The sequence below is a fragment of the Gymnoscopelus microlampas genome, assembly GCF_963454915.1.
Source record: "Gymnoscopelus microlampas genome assembly, chromosome: 15".
NCBI classification, from domain to species: domain Eukaryota; kingdom Metazoa; phylum Chordata; class Actinopteri; order Myctophiformes; family Myctophidae; genus Gymnoscopelus; species Gymnoscopelus microlampas.
This window is the reverse complement of record NC_139952.1, coordinates 51,167,355-51,188,469: the sequence shown is the minus strand read 5'-3', so window position 1 is coordinate 51,188,469 and position 21,115 is coordinate 51,167,355. Positions and strand designations below refer to the sequence as shown.

At 42.2% G+C, this 21,115-nt stretch overlaps 1 protein-coding gene across 3 annotated transcripts in view; it reads right to left on the bottom strand.

Moving 5' to 3' along the window:
• Positions 1 to 21,115, bottom strand: part of thrb (thyroid hormone receptor beta) — an 84,404-nt gene that overhangs the window by 23,481 nt on the left and 39,808 nt on the right. For all 3 annotated transcript variants that reach the window (XM_084080636.1, XM_084080637.1, XM_084080638.1), the window contains exon 2: positions 9,961 to 10,027. The gene's annotated coding sequence lies outside the window, so the exon portion shown is untranslated. The remainder of the gene's footprint in view (positions 1 to 9,960; positions 10,028 to 21,115) is intronic.

The following is a 21,115-nucleotide window of genomic DNA, read 5'->3' as shown; positions in this document are numbered from 1 at the left end:
ACATCAGCTATTTTCCAAAAATCTTGATATTCTTTGAAAATGTTTGAATATTTTTTTTTACATTTTTAACACCAACATCTGGAACTCTTTTCAGATGGAGGTCCGAGACCACATCCGCATTCATTTAGGGGTACTTGACCTGAAAAAGTTTGAGAACCACTGCTCTAGACTGAGGAGAACCTGACAGAAGTGTGTGTGTAGAGTCCGTTATGACAGATATGATGTCATTTACTGACTCATGACCTACAACCTGTACATAAGGTTATTTATTATCCCACCTCTTCAGGAAACACGATCCTGACCCTGACCCTTCCTCTTAGCCTGGCCTACTTGTTGTTAACCCATTAAGACCTGGAACTGTGTCATTTTTAGATTTGAGCTAAAAAGCATTATTTTACACTTTGGGCTATTCAAAAATAGCAGATCTACAAGCTCATAGCTCGGCACCGAGTCCCGTGCTACGAGCTTGTAGATCTGCTATTTTTGAAAAATCGTGAAAATGTGTGCAAATCTTTGAATCTTTTTAACTCAAATCGTTGCTTCTGGGGGGTCCCTGGAACAAAATATTTTGATGGGGGTTTGCAGCCAAATACATTTTTTTGGGGGTCCTTGACATGAAACAGATTGAGCACCACTGATATAGAAACATAGGTTTTTCAGAAAACTGTTGAGATTTAGGAGACATGTAGAATCGGCTTCAGGTCTCAAAGGGTTTTAACTAGTTGTATGAGATCTTGTTTTATTGAATCTTGTTTATTTGATACACTTATTTGTTTTATCTCGTGCTCATTTGATTATTCCTATGTGTCTCATATGTTTAAGACAGTAGGTAGCTGATATATGTCACTTTTACCTTAGCACTAGGTATACTCTTAGTTGCTTGTTTTAGAAGAGAATGCACTTCAGACTTCTGGTGATTAGTAGTTTTGTTCCCTACCTATGTTGAATGCACTTATTGTCTTAAGTCTCTTTGGATAAAAGCGTCTGCTAAACCAGTGGTTCTCAAACTTTTTCATGTCAAGGACCCCCAAATTGACACTTATTAGCCCGCGGACCCCCATTTCAAAAGATATGCCAGGGACCCCCATAAGAGACGATTTTTTGTACGGCTCTAGCAGTGATTCTCAACCATTTTAATTTCAAGGACCCCCCAGTTTGACATGCATTATGGCTACGGACCCCCATTTAATGGCATTTCTATCTCTGGGACCCCAATTCATATTGTAAAATCAATGTTAATGTAACTCTGAGAGTGTACAAATGGAACCAAATGGACCCGTTAGGGTCCATTTGGTTCCATTTGTACGCTCTCAGAGTTACAGACCCATAAGGGTCCATTTGGTTCCTGTCCATCATTTAGCTGGGGACCCCCTGGAACCCCCTCAAGTACCCCTGGGGGTCCCCGGACCCCACTTTGAGAACCAATGTGCTAAATGACTGTAATGTAATATAACTCATTTATTATAACAGCCTCATATGGCTTAGAATTATATCAAGTACATGTTGATGCCAATAACCTTGTACTTTTACTCAAATACATTTTGAATTCTGTACTTAAAGGGGAAATCCACCCATTTTCAATATTTAACTATGTCATTAATATAGCATAAAGGAGTTGTGTGGAAATAAGAAAAAAGTTCCCCCCTTTCTGTGTTGCCTTGAACTGGAGGATTGATTGTGGGTTTAACATTGCAAATTACAACGTGATGACTCATCATGTTGTGCCTTTTTTTCCTCCACCTCAAAATGTCTGCGCACGCCTCTACTCGAGTACATGTACTTAATTACTTTTCACCACTGAATAAGTGCTGAGCTGCCGCAACAGAAAAAAAACAAACAGCAAATGAATGAATGTCTGCCACATGGGGGCGCCACCTGCATCAATGTTAATGTTCATTCTGCCTGGCTTCTCTGCATTTACCCAAAGTACTGTACTGTACCTAATTACAATTTGAGTACTTTATTTGAGTATGTCCACTTTCAATGGTTTTATACTTCAACTCTATATCTTTACTCCACTACAATTATTTGAAAAGTGTTGTTGGTTTGTAGATTTACATTATTATTACAAAACATATATTAACCAGTTACTGTAAGCCCTATTTTATACCTACTGTAGTCCATTGGTTCTCAAAGTGGGGTCCGGGGACCCCCAGGGGTACTTGAGGGGGTTCCAGGGGGTCCCCAGCTAAATGAGGATAGGAACCAAATGGACCCTTATGGGTCTGTAACTCTGAGAGCGTACAAATGGAACCAAATGGACCCTAACGGGTCCATTTGGTTCCATTTGGACACTCTCAGAGTTAAATTAACATTGATTTTACAATATAAATTGGGGTCCCAGAGATATAAATGCCATTAAATGGGGGTCCGTAGCCTAATGCATGTTAAACTGGGGGTCCTTGAAATTAAAATGGTTGAGAATCACGGCTAGAGACCCGTAAAAATCTTCTCTTATGGGGGTCCCTGGTTTATCTTTTCAAATGGGGGTCCGCGGGCTAATAAGTGTCAATTTGGGGGTCCTTGACATGAAAAAGTTCGAGAACCACTGCTGTAGTCTATTCGAAAATAGCCGATCTCCAAGCTCACAACGCATTGTATCTGTGAGATTGTAGAACGGCCAAGATTTTGACACATTTGGAAACATTTAAAAAAGAAGAAAAAAGGAAATGGGACATTCTGCAAAATGAGTCTTTTTTTTTGGTTTTTTTTTACCTATAGAGGGTGTGTGTGTGTGTGTGTGTGTGTGTGTGTGTGTGTGTGTGTGTGTGTGTGTGTGTGTGTGTGTGTGTGTGTGTGTGTGTGTGTGTGTGTGTGTGTGTGTGTGATCATTAAATTATTTATACTGGAAGTCACTCTGGATAAGAGCATCTGCTAATCTTGCAAAAAATCTTGCTAATCTGCTAATCCATCTTTTTGTGGAAAAATAGCCGATCCACAAGCTCAAAAGGCGCTGCTTCGCTCTGCGTTGTGAGCACTGTGTGTGTGTGTGTGTGTGTGTATCTTTTTGTGAGAAATAGCCGATCTACAAGCTCACCCACAGGGCTCGTTTGTGTACTGTACAATACATCATATAACCTACAAACATTTTACTTTGATTCTAGACTCTGAGTCGGGGGGAGGATGCACCACAGCCATCTGATGAAGAGTTGGGTGTTGGCAGTGAAGATGGAGGTAAGATTGTTCTTATTATTGCATTGTAGCAGCCAATGAATGGAGTCGATACATTGTAGCAGCCAATGAATGGAGTCGATACATTGTAGCAGCCAATGAATGGAGTCGATACATTGGACTGAAACATTGTGTACTACTCGGGAAGTCAAATGTAACACATTTGGTTAAGTTTTTATATTCTATAAATAATTTATTTGATTTTGTGTACATCTTTACCATAACTCTTTACCATAATGGCTTGTGTGTGTGTGTGTGTGTGTGTGTTTGTGTGTGCGCACGTGCGTGCGTGCGTGACAGAGAGAGAGAGAGAGAGAGAGTGTGTAGGTGTAAATTTGCAAAGGGAGTGGACATAATATCTCTGCACACTTACATGCCGTCCATCACCTGAGATAACTCTGTCTCTGTGTACAACTTGACCCCTAGCACTGACTTTTGATTGATTGAATATTTTATTAGGCAAAACATGTAAAACAGCAAGAGTTACATTTACAATACTTGAGGTCTCGTTTCCAACGAGGTCCTTGGTATTCAATTCATAGTCATATTATATATTATATATATATATATATAGTGGCACCAACAGTTCAAATCTCAATACAAAGATCACACCCAGTGTGAAGTGAGTGGGTGGTGCGTTTGTGTTGCACTCCTGTTTGTGGCCAAGTGTAGGAGTGGCTGGCACCATACTCAAAAATATAGAAAAAGATAACACTATGTACAAACAAAAAATCACACCCTGTGTGAAGGTAGCGCCGCCTTTGATACATTATGTCATCGATATGTGTTTATAATGTGTTTATAATATGTTTATAGCCATGTGTCATGTGAAGCTTGACCAATCACTTTGTTGACGCACCTGACCAATCAGAACGTTGACGGACACGGACAAAGTCAGGTATAGAGCGGCTAGCGCCGCTAAAAAATAAAAAAGCAGGGGGAAAAATGATAATGCTATATGTACAAAAAATGGGGGGGGGGGGTTGTCTGACCCTACGACCGTGACCCTATAGCCCTGACCAGTCTTATGCAAAGGTTAAACTGTTATTCAGACAGAGTTGAGGTTCATGTGCTGACCTGACGTCCTAAATACTGTGTTTACTGTAAGTCACTCTGTCCGATGGAGAGCTTCTGCTAAATGACTACATTGTAAATTGTCAACATGAGCTCTTATAGCGCTTAGTTATAAGACACTCTGAGTACCTAGAAAAGCGCTTTATACATTTTATTTATTATTATTATTACTATTATTATAGCAAACGCTGGCACCGCTGCTGATAACATGATCAATATAGTGCTCAGGGGCGTGCACAGACATTTTGAGGGGCAGGTGCTCAAGTAAATTATACTTTTTTTTGTTGACTTGGTCTGCTCTTTTTTCCCCTCTACACCTATACCTCTTTGCCAAAAATAGCAGATCTACAAGCCCACAACGCCTCGCAGGTGCTCTAGCGCCACCTAGAGTCTATCTGTGCACGTCCCTGCATGGAGAGAAACTATATGATACTGCTACACAAGGGGCTCTCAAAGTGTGGTCCGGGGACCCCCAGGGGTGTCACCTCATGGTGTGTAGAAGGGTTTCTGAACTGTCCACACAGCCGACCAATGAGAACACAGAGTCAGATAAGTGTTATTTATGTTGAGACAATCTGTGACAGTTCATGTCTGTAATGACATCCAGACGTGTCTGTGGTGTAAAGTAACTAAATACATTTACTTAAGTACTGTACTTGAGCACAATGTTTAGGTATTTCTACAATGTTTTGTATTTCCAAGCTTCCATACTTTTACTTCTACTCGAAAACTTTAGTTACTAGTTACTTTGTGGATTTTGATTATTATTACAGAACATACATTAACCACTTCAGCCCTATATACATTTAGGCCATTTGAAAATAGCAGATCTACAAGCTCACAATGCGTCGCATCGCGACGCATTGTGAGCTTGTAGATCTGCTATTTTCAAATGATTTTTTTGGGTGCATTTTATACAGTTGAAAACTTGTAAAATGGGACATTCTGCATAATGAGTACTTTCTACTTTTGGTACTTGAAATACATTTTGATACCAATACTTTTGTGCTTTTACTCAAGTGAATTCCCAGACTTTTACTTGTAATGGAGTATTTCTACATTGCAGTGTTGACACTTTTACTGAACCTATAGACCTGAAAGCCATTCTAAAAAACACTTCTAAACGCTGAAAAAACAACAAATGTGTGTTTCTATATACTCTGCATAGCAACAGGAACCCCAAATAGGGGTTCCCGCCCTAAATGTGTGAAGTAAAACATTTAAATGCTGTGACCGCACAGGGCACACACTGTACTGTACATACTGTACTATACAGTGTGTAGTGAACATTGTGTACTTTGTCATCACACAGGATGTGTTCTTTGTTGTGGTGAAGCAATTATGTGCTGTAGAGCAGAGAGACACACACACACACACACACGCGCGCACACGCACACGCACGCACGCACGCACGCACGCACGCACGCACGCACGCACGCACGCACGCACGCACGCACGCACGCACGCACGCACGCACGCACGCACGCACACACACACACACACACACACACACACACACACACACACACACACACACACACACACACAGACAGACAGACAGACAGACAGACAGACAGACAGACAGACAGACAGACAGACAGACAGACAGACAGACAGACAGACAGACAGACAGACAGACAGACAGACAGACAGACAGACAGACAGACAGACAGACAGACAGACAGACAGACAGACAGACAGACAGACAGACAGACAGACAGACAGACAGGAGTTCCTATCTCTGTACTTTTGCGTCTGACTTTAAAAATGTTTTAAAACACATTGCATCTCCAGTGTTCCAGCGCGTGTGCGGTGTGTGTGTGTGTGTGTGTGTGTGTGTGTGTGTGTGTGTGTGTATGTATTGTATAGCAAGATGTTTCCTTCTAGTCAGATGTAGCAGTCATTCATGGGACTTGGACAGGGGCCATTTTGGAATCGCAGCCTCCTGAAGGTGTATCTTTAGTGCAGTTTTGAAAGAGAGTAGGGTTTTACACTCCTTTACTCCTTTTGGTAGGGCGTTCCACATTTTAGATGAATAGCATGAGAACGAGTTACTTCCCTTTGATGAGCCAAATCTGGGTTGAACACGATTGGTGGAGCTGCCTCTGGCTCCACCCTGGCTCGCCAGTTACATCCCGCCCACAAATACAGGGGTTTTGGCCCAGAAGTTTCCTCGCCGTTCCCGTTTGTAGGTGAGATCTGGCGAAAAAACTTGTGTGAACTCAGATTAGATTACACCCAGCTGCCCGCTGTGCCACTGATTGACATTTGCCCTGGCCCTATTGAACTGGGCGTTCTCTGTTGGCCCCGGGGCTCTTAGATGACTTTATGTCGTGTTGCTGATTATTGTTTGAAACCGTGCTAACCTTCTCCCTGTGTTGTTTCCTGCCTGTTCCTTTGTTTAATTCCCTCTGCCGAGGTGTAACTATCTGTTCCTGTTTCTACCTGACTGACTCAGTAAAGTATTATTGTTCTGCAAATTCTCCTGGTTCCGTTGCCCCGTTTTTTGGTCCTATTATTACCCGGGTCGGGTCCCTGACACACACAGTATACGTGTATACATCTGCACATTTATAAACTTACACTGTAATGACCTTTAAGACCTTTTTAACACCACATTGGCCAAATTGTCAAATATGACCTAAGAAAGAGGCAAATGCTGTGAAAATAAGCCGATCTACAAGCTCAACGCCTCGCACTGTGAGGCGTTGTGAGCTTGTAGATCTGCTATTTTCACAGCATTTATCTGTGGAACTGAGTCAAACTAAATGTAATGCCTCAACTCCTACAATTCAGTGCTTGTCAAGGTGGGGGGTCCCCAGCTCAAATATGATTATTGTGGGGGGTCCCCAGTTCAAATATGATTATTGTGGGGGGTCCCCAGTTCATGTATGAACACATAGATTAGAGAAAGAGAAGCAGAAACCCTCTGCACTTGGACCCACAGGGATTAGCTCATAGTTATATGAGCTATTAATTATTAATGATTATTAGTAATGTTATACGAGCTGTTAACAGCTATAGATGTGAATGTAGTCAAAGTGCACTAACTGTATAACTCACTTAGAACATTACAATGTATTCACACACACACACGCGCGCACGCGCACACGCACACGCACACGCACACGCACACGCACACACACACACACACAGGTCTAAGGTGTGAGAGGTTCTGTCAGCGTGAAGCTTGGCCAGAACGTTTTGGAGAGAAGAAGAAGAAATACATTGATTGAATAAAATGGATCAAAGACTGAGAAAAGAAAGTGTGTACTCCACTCTTTAAAGAAACAGTCTGTAAGCTTTATGTCCCTTATTGTCTCTCACTCTTTCAACAGAGGTGTAACAGGCAGAGAGAAAATACTTCTTTATTCATTCGGTCACGGCTGGGGGGGTCGTGGGGGCTGCGGGGCTAGTGGGGGTCGAGTTGAGCACCCACGAGCACCCACGGCCGTGCACATAAATCGGCGCGCCTGCGCGCGCACGCACACACACACACACACACACACACACACACACACACACACACACACACACACACACACACACACACACACACACACACACACACACGCTTATCTAAAAAGCATTTCTGTATGGGTTTGTTGAAGACACGCTGAATTAAAGAGCTTCAGCTGATAAAGTAACTGAAGGGACCACAACAAGCCGCTGGCTTTATTGCGTTGTATGATATATGAAGCATAATATAATTATATACATTGTAATATCTTGTGCACACGACAACTTCTGTCTCAAAAGATAAGAATAGTTCATTTCCCTGATTCTCTCCGTGCACAAAGCACTATGACTGTGACAAAGATTATGTTAATATTTAATAATGTATTGTATTTATATGTGAACGGGATATGATGTAATTCAGAGTCAGACCAGTGGTGGAAAGTAACTAAGTACATTTACTTAAGTACTGTACTTAAGTAACATTTTGGTTCTGGGGACTGTACGAGCAAAAAGAGGGACGTGTCAGGATTCCATTCATAAATGTAAATTCATTCATTCATTTATTTCAGGAATAAATGTCTTTGCACAACAATGTTAACTATAAAGATAACGATGTGGTCATCCATCCACATTGATGACTTGTCTATATTCTTATATTCTGTATTATTCTATACCTGCATATTAATCTATGCATGTATATGTTCATCCACGGAGGATAACCAAACGTTCCGTTCGTGCGGTCAAACACACACGTGCATCTGATTGGAGGAGATGACATTTTGATAGGAGGACGACATTAAGTCTTTTCCTCTTTTAATATTAAATTAAACCATTAAGACCTGTTTCATTATAGATTTGAACTAAAAAAAACACATTATTTTATGCTTTTGGGCCATTCAAAAAATAAGCTTGTGGATCTGCTATATTTTTTTTAATGGTGAACTTTAATGTGCAAATCTTTGATACTATATTATGTTAAAGCCAACATTTTAAACTCAAATCTTTGCTTCCTAGGGGGTCCGCGGTCAAATACATATCATTTTGGGGGTCCTTGACATGAAAGAGTTTGAGAACCACTGATATTATAGTAAGATAAGTTTTTCAGAAAACTGTTAGGATTTAGAAGACATTTGTAGAATCCCTCAGAAGCAAAGATTTGAGTTACATGTTACATACAAATGTTCACTTTAAAAAAGATATGTCTATTCAAAAGATTTGCAAAAAAAAGATGATCAAAAAATAGCAGATCTACAAGCTCATAGCGCGGCACCGAGTGCCGCGCTATGAGCTTGTAGATCTGCTATTTTTTTTTTTAATAGCCCATAGAAATAGTAAGAACTGACACCGATGCGTTCCCGGTCTTAATGGGTTAATAGTTTAATGTAACAAACGAGTCCGGATCAAACCGTGTTATTGGATATCGGGCCTCGTCGCCGTGGCAACGCGCACGGCAACAAGGGGCGGCAGATGGTGTTTTCATTAAAGAATGCAGAATGCAGCCTGATAACAAAATAAAAGAATCAACCTGAATGACTATCACGTTACACACACACACACACACACACACACACACACACACACACACACACACACACACACACACACACACACACACACACACACACACACACACACACACACACACACACACGTTGAACACACATGTTCATTAGTACTGTAACAAAGTGATTCTCTGCTGTCACACTGACATTAAAGAAGCCCTGCTGGTGGCTGCTGGTACTACACTCTGAGACCACCGGGACCGTATAGTGAAGTGACCTCTTGACCTCTTGCTTCTTCTACCATGTGATGTAGCCCTACTTCTGCACACACACACACACACACGCACGCACGCACACACACACACACACACACACACACACACACACACACACACACACACACACACACACACACACACACACACACACACACACACACACACACACACACACACACACACACACAGATAATGATCCATTCAGGAGCATCTGAACTCAGTTGCATCTAACAGCTGCTGAAAACACTCTTATCATCACCTGTGTGTGTGTGTGTGTGTGTGTGTGTGTGTGTGTGTGTGTGTCTGTCTGTCTGTCTGTCTGTCTGTCTGTCTGTCTGTCTGTCTGTCTGTCTGTCTGTCTGTCTGTCTGTCTGTCTGTCTGTCTGTCTGTCTGTCTGTCTGTGTGTGTGTGTGTGTGTGTGTGTGTGTGTGTGTGTGTGTCTGTGCGTGTGTGCGTGTGTGTGTGTGTGTCTCACCACAGGAAGTGATGCGTTGTGACCCCATGCAGTCTCGAGGAGCCGCAGCGCTCCTCCAGTAGAAAACCTGGAATGCAAAAACACCAACAACCAATCACAACACAGAATGAAAACACCAACGACCAATCACAACACAGAATGAAAACACCAACGACCAATCACAACACAGAATGAAAACACCAACGACCAATCACAACACAGAATATAAACACCAACGACCAATCACAACACAGAATGAAAACACCAACGACCAATCACAACACAGAATAAAAACACCAACGACCAATCACAACACAGAATGAAAACACCAACGACCAATCACAACACAGAATAAAAACACCAACGACCAATCACAACACAGGGGGTTGTTACCGGGCTCCCCCGCGGGGTTTGGTCTGAATATCACTGTCTGTCTGCCTGGTTGCTTGTTTCTCTCTCTCGTATACCTGGCAACACTGGTTTGGCAGCGTTGCCAAGTCTGCTTGTTAAGCGATCTATTTGGACATGTGTTCATAGACCTTGTTGCTTGTTTCTCTCTCGCCTGTAACTGGCAACGCTGGTTTCACATTGAAAACAGGAAATGCAAATAAATGGTGGATTTTATGAAGTATTTTAGAGAGAATGTTATCGACTGATAAAACATGGAGATGTTTGATGTTTGATCTACTGACATGGTGAGTGAGTAAAGCAAAGCAAAGTTTGTTGTTTACCCAGGGTGTCGGACTAAGTACGAAACTTGTTTCCAGCCGGACCCTGCATGGAAGCCTTGCTCAAGGGCTATTCAGCGGTGATTCATGATTGATGTGATGAATTGGGGAATCGAACTAGGGACCTTCCGGTATCAAGGCCGCCCCTCTAACCACTAGGCCACCGCTGCCACTAACTAACAGAATCACACAATGAACTGGCCGCCGTGACGGCTTTAAATGTACTTGAGTTGAGAACCAAATGGACCCTTACAGGTCTGTGACTCTGAGAGTGTACACATGGAACCAAATGGACCCGTACGGGTCCATTTGGTTCCATGTGTACACTCTCAGAGTTATGGGAGTCCTTGAAATTACAAAAAGTTTGAGAAACACTGTGCTTAGTGTGCTGCACTAAATGGAACAGAGCCTTCATTGATTGATTAATTGATTGAAAACATGAAGAGAGAGAGAGAGAGAGAGAGAGGGAGAGAGAGCTGTCTGCTCAGTGTTATGTAAAAAGAAAAGTCGTAAATAAATAAACAAGGTAGATTATAAAGATGTAAAAGGCCTTTAACCACCTACTCTATTTTAGATACTTTCTTTGTTTTTCATATGTTTAAAATGGGGAGATGGCTGATTCTACAGGCTCACATTTAGACCTGAGAATTCTCTGAAAATATATAAAAAACACGTTGCTCATAATGACAGGGATTTGTATGTCTGCCTGTTTTTGATTCTTTTTGTGTTTTAATCCATTGAGACTGGGAACCCATTTGTGTCATTTTTAGATTGTTTTGGCTATTCAAAAATAGCAGATCTACAAGCTCATATGAGCTTGTAGATCTGCTGTTTTTGAATGGCCCAAAGACATTTAGTGACACAGACAGGTGCGTTCCCGGATTGACAGGGTTAAAAACGGACCTTAACAATAAAACAGTAACAGTAACCATCAATCTACTTATTATGACCCAACAGATTAAAGTAGAGAGCTCCGTGGATTGGTGTATAGTCTGACGCTACGAGCCCACATGATGAGTTGGTGTATTCTCTTTATTTATTGTCTCCACCAGGCCGAAGGCATGGCGAGAGAGTATGTTTTACCCTCCTCCGTCCGTCCGTCCGTCCGTCCGTGTGTGTGTTTTGATTGATTGAAAATTGTATTAGGCAAAAGAATGTAAAACAACACAGTTACATTTATAATGCTTTTGTCTAAAAGGTCCGGCCAAAAAAGTCCAAGCGGACTTGTTTCCGTTGGGGTCCTTGAATTAATTTCATAGACATATATAGTAGCAACCAAACAGTTCAAAAATCAACATAAGAATACAGAGGAAAAAAATATATATATACCATTATATACAAAATAAATACATTAGAAAATAAAATAAAAAGTATGTACAAAAAAAAGGGGGAGGGGGGGGGTCTGTCTACAGGGAAACTGGTACTAGCTCCTCTTTAGGCCTCCAGAAAGATGAGTTTTTAGGGCTGTTTTGAATGAGCCCAGCGAACTGCATTTTTTGAGGGATGGGGTTAGACTATTCCATTCCTTGGTGGCAGTGCAATAGAAGGAGAATTTGCCCATGTTTGTTTAATGGGTGGGTGTTACCAGATTGTTGTTTACGCTCCCTCTAGTTTTGTGACTGTGGGTGTCACTAACTTTTTCGAGGTACTTATACAGATATGCGGGTATAGGGGGCATTTCGGGCAAATCTGCATTTACAATTTTGAAGACCAGTCCCATTTTTAATTGTATAACCCTGTCTTCCACCCTGAGCCAGCCTAGGCTGGCAAAGTGAGTGGGAGAGAGGTGGGTCATGGGCCCCAGTCCGAGAAGTAGTCGAATCAGTTTGTTTTGGGAGGTTTGAAGCTTAGTCTTCAGTGACACTGAGGTGTTGGAGTACCAAGGAGCTAGCATAGTCAAAAAGGGGCTGAATCAGGGCCCCAGAGAGGGTCCTGAGTGCCTGAGGGTTGACAAAAGAGGAAACTCTGCCCATAAATCTGGTTCTCTGGTTTACTCCTTTGAACACCTTTGTTGCCATGCTTTCACCTGTCAGGTGTTTGTCAAGAATACATCCCAAATAGGTAATCTCTTCTTTGCTAGTGATGATTGTGTCATCGACTTTGACCTTGAAGTCATTCAGTGTTAGCAGCTAATCTCCGGCACCGTTGGCGCGGTCGCTCCAAAACTGTGCACACACACTCCCTGGATGCCAATTCAGAACCTCTGCCCCAATGTTTTCACATGGGCCTGTTATAGCGCCACCAGGAGGCCGATTTGTGCAAACCCTTTTTTTTTTACATTACTCCTACAGATTTTATCCAAACGTCATGCAAATCGGTACACAGTATCTCTATAGTCATGTGATCAACACGGATCTGTCTGATTTCCCATATTCCATCCTCATTGGCTATGGTTGGCTTCCAAAGTTTGCAGGATTGGTCCGTTTTGAACAAAAAGCCACCAGGAGGCCAGAATAACCTACCTCATTGGTTCTCAAAGTGGGGTCCGGGGACCCCCAGGGGTACTTGAGGGGGTTCCAGGGGGTCCCCAGCTAAATGATGGACAGGAACCAAATGGACCCTTATGGGTCTGTAACTCTGAGAGTGTACAAATGGAACCAAATGGACCCGTTATTTCGACACACTCAGAGTTACATTAACATTGATTTTACAATATAAATTGGGGTCCCAGAGATATAAATGCCATTAAATGGGGGTCCGTAGCCTCTAATGCATGTCAAACTGGGGGTCCTTGAAATTAAAATGGTTGAGAATCACTGCTAGAGCCGTAAAAAAATCGTCTCTTATGGGGGTCCCTGGCATATCTTTTGAAATGGGGGTCCGCGGGTAATAAGTGTCAATTTGGGGGTCCTTGGCACGAAAAAGTTTGAGAACCACTGACCTACCTGACCTGGCGGAGGGAGACCTGTGCTCCGAGGAGCACTTTTTCTAGTTTGGTTCTTATTCTGGCCCGTTGAGTTAAAGCCTTTCACATTCTCCAAACCTGCCCTGAGTGCCTGAACCATGGATTATTTATGACAGCTTTTTGGGTCAGAACTCTCTCTCTCTCTCTCTCTGTTTGCTGCTATTTTAGGGGTTTTCCCAGTTAGGACCTAACTAACTCTATAAGATAACTTTAACCAGTTAGGACCTAACTAACTCTATAAGATAACTTTAACCAGTTAGGACCTAACTAACTCTATAAGATAACTTTAACCAGTTAGGACCTAACTAACTCTATAAGATAACTTTAACCAGTTAGGACCTAACTAACTCTATAAGATAACTTTAACCAGTTAGGACCTAACTAACTCTATAAGATAACTTTAACCAGTTAGGACCTAACTAACTCTATAAGATAACTTTAACCAGTTAGGACCTAACTAACTCTATAAGATAACTTTAACCAGTTAGGACCTAACTAACTCTATAAGATAACTTTAACCAGTTAGGACCTAACTAACTCTATAAGATAACTTTAACCAGTTAGGGCCTAACTAACTCTATAAGATAACTTTAACCAGTTAGGACCTAACTAACTCCATAAGATAACTGTAACCAGTTAGAGTCTGGACTTAACTAACTCTATAAGATAACTTTAACCAGTTAGAGTCTGGACTTAACTAACTCTATAAGATAACTTTAACCAGTTAGGGCCTAACTAACTCCATCAGATAACTTTAACCAGCGACTTAACTAACTCCATCAGATAACTTTAACCAGCGACTTAACTAACTCCATAAGATAACTTTAACCAGTTAGAGTCTGGACTTAACTAACTCCATCAGATAACTTTAACCAGTTAGAGTCTGGACTTAACTAACTCCATCAGATAACTTTAACCAGCGACTTAACTAACTCCATAAGATAACTTTAACCAGTTAGAGTCTGGACTTAACTAACTCCATCAGATAACTTTAACCAGTTAGAGTCTGGACTTAACTAACTCCATCAGATAACTTTAACCAGCGACTTAACTAACTCCATAAGATAACTTTAACCAGTTAGAGTCTGGACTTAACTAACTCCATCAGATAACTTTAACCATTTAGGGTCTGGACTTCATTAGCTTCCGCAGTTTCTGATCTACAACCTCACGCACTGTGAGCTTGTAGATATTGGCTTTTTTGGGGCGGTGTAGCCGTCCCCTATAAGTGAGTCATGTTGTGATGACCACACACCGCCCACTTCACACTGGGTGTGATTTTTTTTTAAATATTGTGGTTTAAGATCATGTGACGTAAACAATAAGGACATTGGAGCTTCTTTTACTTCTGATCCTAATCACCACTAATCAGGCTTAATGGTCACTGTAATGGCAACCTGTTTCCTCTGTGTGAACACACACACGCACGCACGCACACACACACACACACACACATACAATCACAGGCACATACATTAAGTTTCTGGCATTCTGAACCAATGCAGCTATCTATATCTCTATCTCTCTATCTATCTCCATCTATCTCACTCTCTCTCTCTCTCTCTCTCTCTCTCTCTCTATCTATGTATCTCTCTCCCTCTCTCTCTCTCTCTCTCTCTTTGTGTCTCTCTCTGTATGTATATACGTATGTATCTCTCTCTCTCTCTCTCTCTCTCTCTCTCTCTCTCTCTCTCTCTCTCTCTCTCTCTTATCTCATGTATATTAAAGACAGGAATGAGCAAATAAACTGAGAGAGAAAGATTGAGAGAGACAGACCCCCCCCCCCCCTCTCTCTGATACACTGTTATTCAGTTGTCATGGTGATAGAGTTATATTTGACAAAGTGACGCATGCCTCCAGCATTCACTCACTTTCTCTCTCTTCATGTTTTCCACTGATTCAGAAACAACCATTCTGTATGAAGTGCCTCATAGCACACTTTAAAAAAATACTAATTCAAAAATAGCAGATCTACAAACTCGTAGCGCGGCACCGAGTGCCGCGCTACGAGTTTGTAGATCTGCATAATAATAATAATAATAATAACAAGAAAATGTGCTCCTCGGAGCACAGGTCTCCGCCAGTACTGCTCCTGATTAATCCTGTCTTACCTATTTATATGACACATTGTCACGTGTCACGTGACCAATGTTAGCTTAGCTTCTAAAAATATAAATGATTTTTTGAAGCACATTTGCTATTTATAGGTTGTTATGTCATCATGCGTCTCGCTAGCCAATCAAAGCATTGGTGACAACATATTCTTCACGTGTCACGTGAAGCTTGACCAATGTTAGCTTGGCTGAGACGATCGGACACACGGAAGGATGGAGACGAAAACATACTCTCCACCTCTGGCGGAGACAATAATAACTAGAAAATGTGCTCCTCGGAGCACAAATCTCCGCCAGCAAATATTGGAATGTATTCCAAGATTGGAACTTTGATGATAGGCGTTGCGCCTTTGTTTCTTCATCAGTTTGCAGACAATGATTAGCTTCTTCAGTTTGCATAATAAGACTTAGTTGCACTGTGTCATCAACTGTGATCTCAGTTTGTACTGGAATGTACTGTTCTTGATTAATCCTGTCTAAGCTATTTATATTACGTATTATGATGACACCAGTGTGTCTACATAATGTATTGCTCCGCCATTTCTCAGCCATTTGGTGATTATTCCTGTCTTACCTCACTTTGAAAGAGACCAAGACTCTTTCAAAGTGACACATCTATTTATAGGCCGCTATACGTCATGCGTCTCACTAGCCAATCAGAGCACACTCTTTCAACGTATTGTCACGTGTCACGTGAGGCTTGACCAATGTTAGCTTGGCCGAGGGGGGGGGGGGGGGGGGGGGAGTGAAAACATAGTCTCCTGGCGGAGACAATAATCGTGACAGTGGCCCTCATTTATCAACGTAAAAAATGGCCTATTTTTTGCCTTAAATCTGTCCGTAGGCCAACGTCCAAGTGTGGTTTATCACAGGATCCTATACAGCCAATCCTATCCTATCGTACATTTGGTCTGAGCTTTGATAAATCTGACGTCTGAAACTGAGCGTCATTTAAATAACTCGCCCTTAAATATTCTCCAAACGCCCCGATTTAAAGACACGAAGAACCAGAACACGACCAAACAGCATGGAGAGCCAATACCACAGTTTCCCCCGCCCGCCTCGCTGCCTTTCATATCCATCCGCGTCTGACGTACACGCACGCACGCACGCACGCACGCATGCCATTTAAGATATATATATTTTGCCAAAAGCCGAAAAACAGCTGATCTATGAGCTCACAACGCGTCGCGCTGCGACGCGTTGTGAGCTCATAGATCAGCTATTTTTTGGTGCATGACACTGGCGCATAAATCAGGTATAAATCATGTTTAACGCTAATTCCAACCCCTAAACCTGACGTCTAAATGTCTAATCCTAACCTGAATGCTTTTTCTAATTGTAAACGTAAAATGTATAGTTTTTTTTTTAACTATAAAACAACCATTTGTCTTGTGAGGACCAGGAGAACGGACCTCACAATGTAGATTTCTTCAAAATCTACTATACTTGGTCCTCGCAAGTATAGTAATACACACACACACACACACACACACACACACACACACACACACACACACACACACACCTACTTGCAAGCCCAAGTGTAGTATTGCCACTCTGTTCTATGCATCTATACGTTTGTATATATTCATTTAACCCATTACGAGCTGTTTTCAAATAGCCAATGCAGCCAGATCTGCACTGCAGAGTCCAGGTCAACACAAGGACTGTTACAGCAGTTTGTTTAAATGACTTTATACAATGTTATATTTTCACAGGGATTATTTATTATTAGTGTGATAGATATATACATTTAGGAGTGGATACATTATGTGTCCAGATCAAGGGGCAAGTCTTAGATATTTACGATGAGGCCGACAAAATGGCCAGAGTGGCGCTGTTTTACCCTGCGCCGACCTGCGGTGTCAGAAAGAATTTATTTTAACGCAAGTGAATGGGTTTTTGGACAACCTTTAGACTAGATTTTCTTACTGTAGTGTGTGTGTGTGTGTGTGTGTGTGTGTGTGTGTGTGTGTGTGTGTGTGTGTGTGTGTGTGTGTGTGTGTGTGTGTGTGTGTGTGTGTGTGTGTGTTATAAATTCTATATGCTTCCAGTCGCTAGTTTAAAGTCTCCTTTCAATCATCAGGATATGCGTTTTGCTAAATTATGGTCCTATTTATTATGAAATTGACGATAAAGTAGGCTATTCTCTAGGAGGGGCGGGATGACTTGATTGACAAGCTACCCAACCAATAATGGTCTGGTCTCATTCTGACGCGATATAGAAAGATGGTGGACCTACAGTCGTGGAACAATCGGCTTCATTTTGGGTCTGTATGAAAGCAGCGGAGTGGCTTTGTCCATCTCATTTATACAGTCTCTGGTCCAGATGCCTGTCAGACGGTCAGACAGCATGTCTATGATGGAACAAACAGGTTCAGACAACGTCTACAACGGCCTCAGACCAGACGTGAGATCTGAGCGGGCCGTATACGCTGAAGACAACGTCAGGATATTATTGATAAATGGCCTAAAGCAGGGGTCTTCAACGTTTTCAGGCCAAGGACCCCCTTAGCTGAGAGAGGGATGAAGCGGGGACCCCCTCTACATTGTATAAAATTGTGTTTCAGATAAACTTTTGCTGCTCTTTTTTTTCCCTCTACACCTATAACTCTTTGCCAAAAATAGCCGATCTACAAGCTCACAACGCCTCGCAGCGCGAGGCGTTGTGAGCTTGTAGATCGGCTATTTTTGGCTAAAGTTCTCCTCAGAAAAGATGCTAGGGTTCAAGTGGTTAATGTAAAAAAAGAAAAAAATCTCACACAAAGATTTGGCGGACCCCCTGTAGTAACTCTGAGGACCCCCTAGGGTCCCGGACCCCCTGTTGAAGACCCCTGGCCTAAAGTTTACTTGTGGTGATCTCGCCGTACGCCCATTATTTGGTCTACACCGTGTGTTCACCCCCCCCCCCCCACCCATATAAGATTTGTGTTAAAATGTTTTTAAAATCTTCATTTTTAAAAATCTTTTGTTCCTTTTTTTTAAACATTTGGTACGAAAATAGCAGATCTACAAGCTCGCAATGCGACTGCGACACGTTTGTGAGCTTGTAGATCTGCTGTTTTCAAGTAGGCGATGTATATACAGTGCGTATAGGTTCAAAGTGCTCATGTAGCTTCCCTGGGCTTGTTGCCAGACCTGAAAGGTATGGCCTACATGGGCCTTTGTCACCATTACGTCCATACATGTATGTCCGGTTGTGGTTAGGTTTCTTTGTCCTGTTGTGGTTATAGGTTCCTTTGTCCTGTTGTGGTTAGGTTTCTTTGTCCGGTTGTGGTTAGGTTCCTTTGTCCTGTTGTGGTTATAGGTTCCTTTGTCCTGTTGTGGTTAGGTTCCTTTGTCCTGTTGTGGTTAGGTTCCTTTGTCCTGTTGTGGTTAGGTTTCTTTGTCCTGTTGTGGTTAGGTTTCTTTGTCCTGTTGTGGTTAGGTTTCTTTGTCCTGTTGTGGTTAGGTTTCTTTGTCCTGTTGTGGTTAGGTTTCTTTGTCCTGTTGTGGTTATAGGTTTCTTTGTCCTGTTGTGGTTAGGTTTCTTTGTCCTGTTGTGGTTAGGTTTCTTTGTCCTGTTGTGGTTAGGTTTCTTTGTCCTGTTGTGGTTATAGGTTTCTTTGTCCTGTTGTGGTTAGGTTTCTTTGTCCTGTTGTGGTTATAGGTTTCTTTGTCCTGTTGTGGTTATAGGTTTCTTTGTCCTGTTGTGGTTAGGTTTCTTTGTCCTGTTGTGGTTATAGGTTTCTTTGTCCTGTTGTGGTTAGGTTTCTTTGTCCGGTTGTGGTTATAGGTTTCTTCTGACGTGTCTGGCAGACCCAGGTCTCCTGGTCTTGTTTTCATAGACCTGGTTGCTTATTTTTCTTTCAAAATCTGGCAACGCCGGCAATAACGAGGCATCGGCGTTGCCAAGTTTTGCGTGAGAAATAAGGATCTACAAGTCCTCCGTGCTTCAAAGTCTCAGCGTTATGTATGAATGAACGAACGTGTCGTTCTGCAATTAAATGACCTTCCATTCCTTTGATGTCACTGAGTTACATCATCATTGAGTTACATCATCACTGAGTTACATCATCACTGAGTTACATCATCACTGAGTTACATCATCACTGAGTTACATCATCACTGAGTTACATCATCACTGAGTTACATCATCACTGAGTTACATCATCACTGAGTTACATCATCACTGCACTGGCTCTGGTGGTGGACCACCAGGGGGTCTAGATGGACTCTTACAGGTCTTACAGGTCTGTAACTCTGAGAGTCAGACCAGAGTTGTATGTGACAAGTATAGACGCCTTAACAGACGACGTCACACTGATACGAAACAGTATGCGCGCGCAGGTCGGCAGCAAAAGAACCCCACCGCTCATAAGATGCAATGTAAAAGTGGTCACAGTCTCATGTGTAAAAATGCATCCCATCAAACTTTCAGATGCTGTTTTTCTCCCAGTGTGGAGGAAGAATGCTTAGGATTTTTACTGTGATCTCTCACTCTTGAAATATATAATCCTTGGTTTCTGTTGTGTGTAAACAATAATAACAATTCAAAGCAGTTGTCCTCAAACTCCACCTCCAGTGGCTGTCATAGGAACGGAGGGAGCGCTCTATGATCATGGCATCAGAACCTGCTTGGCTCGCGCAGCTGCAGCCCGTCAAGACTAATTGATGCTCCGTCCCGCGAAGGTGTCGCGCGCAGAGAACGGCCGAGAATAGCAGATCTCCAAGCTCACAGCGGTCGCATCCGCGACGCGATTGTGAGCTTGAATGTCAGCTGTTCTCGGTGCGCAATACCGTTGCGCGATGAAGTATATATGTGTCGCCAGGGCGCACCCCACTAGCCTACACACAGAGGAGGTTGAATGAACTGAAACAAGCTCACCCCAAAACAGCAGGTTTGGGGATCTGTTGGGAATTGATTACATGAAACGGTCACTGTGCGTCCAGTCTCAATGTTTGTAAACAAATAATTGGTCTATAGACCCTATCAGACAACCACTATGTACAGATCCACAGATCTTTATCAACACTGTTAACGGCACCAAAAGAACCCGACCGCTCATAAGATCTGATGCAAAAGTGATCACAGCCTCACGTGTGAAAAGAATGCCATGCTCATACGAGCTTGTAGATCTGCTTTTGTTTTTTTATCGTGAAAATGTGTGCAAATATTTGAATATATAAACATTTTAAAGGTTCTATGACATTCATTTTGACTTGTTTTATTTTTTTTATGTTTTTTTGGGGGGTTTTATGACCTCAATTACACCCAAAAAAACTGAACTTTGAACATTCAGTGGATTTTCTGTGGTCTGGGGTTTTCTGAATAATTAGGCTGAAAAGTAATCTGTGATAGGCCCTTCGGCAGTGAGGTCACTGTCGATTAATCCCGCCCACTCTCCTCCTCGCCCCTCCCCTCCCCTATCCTTTCCTTTGGGGGG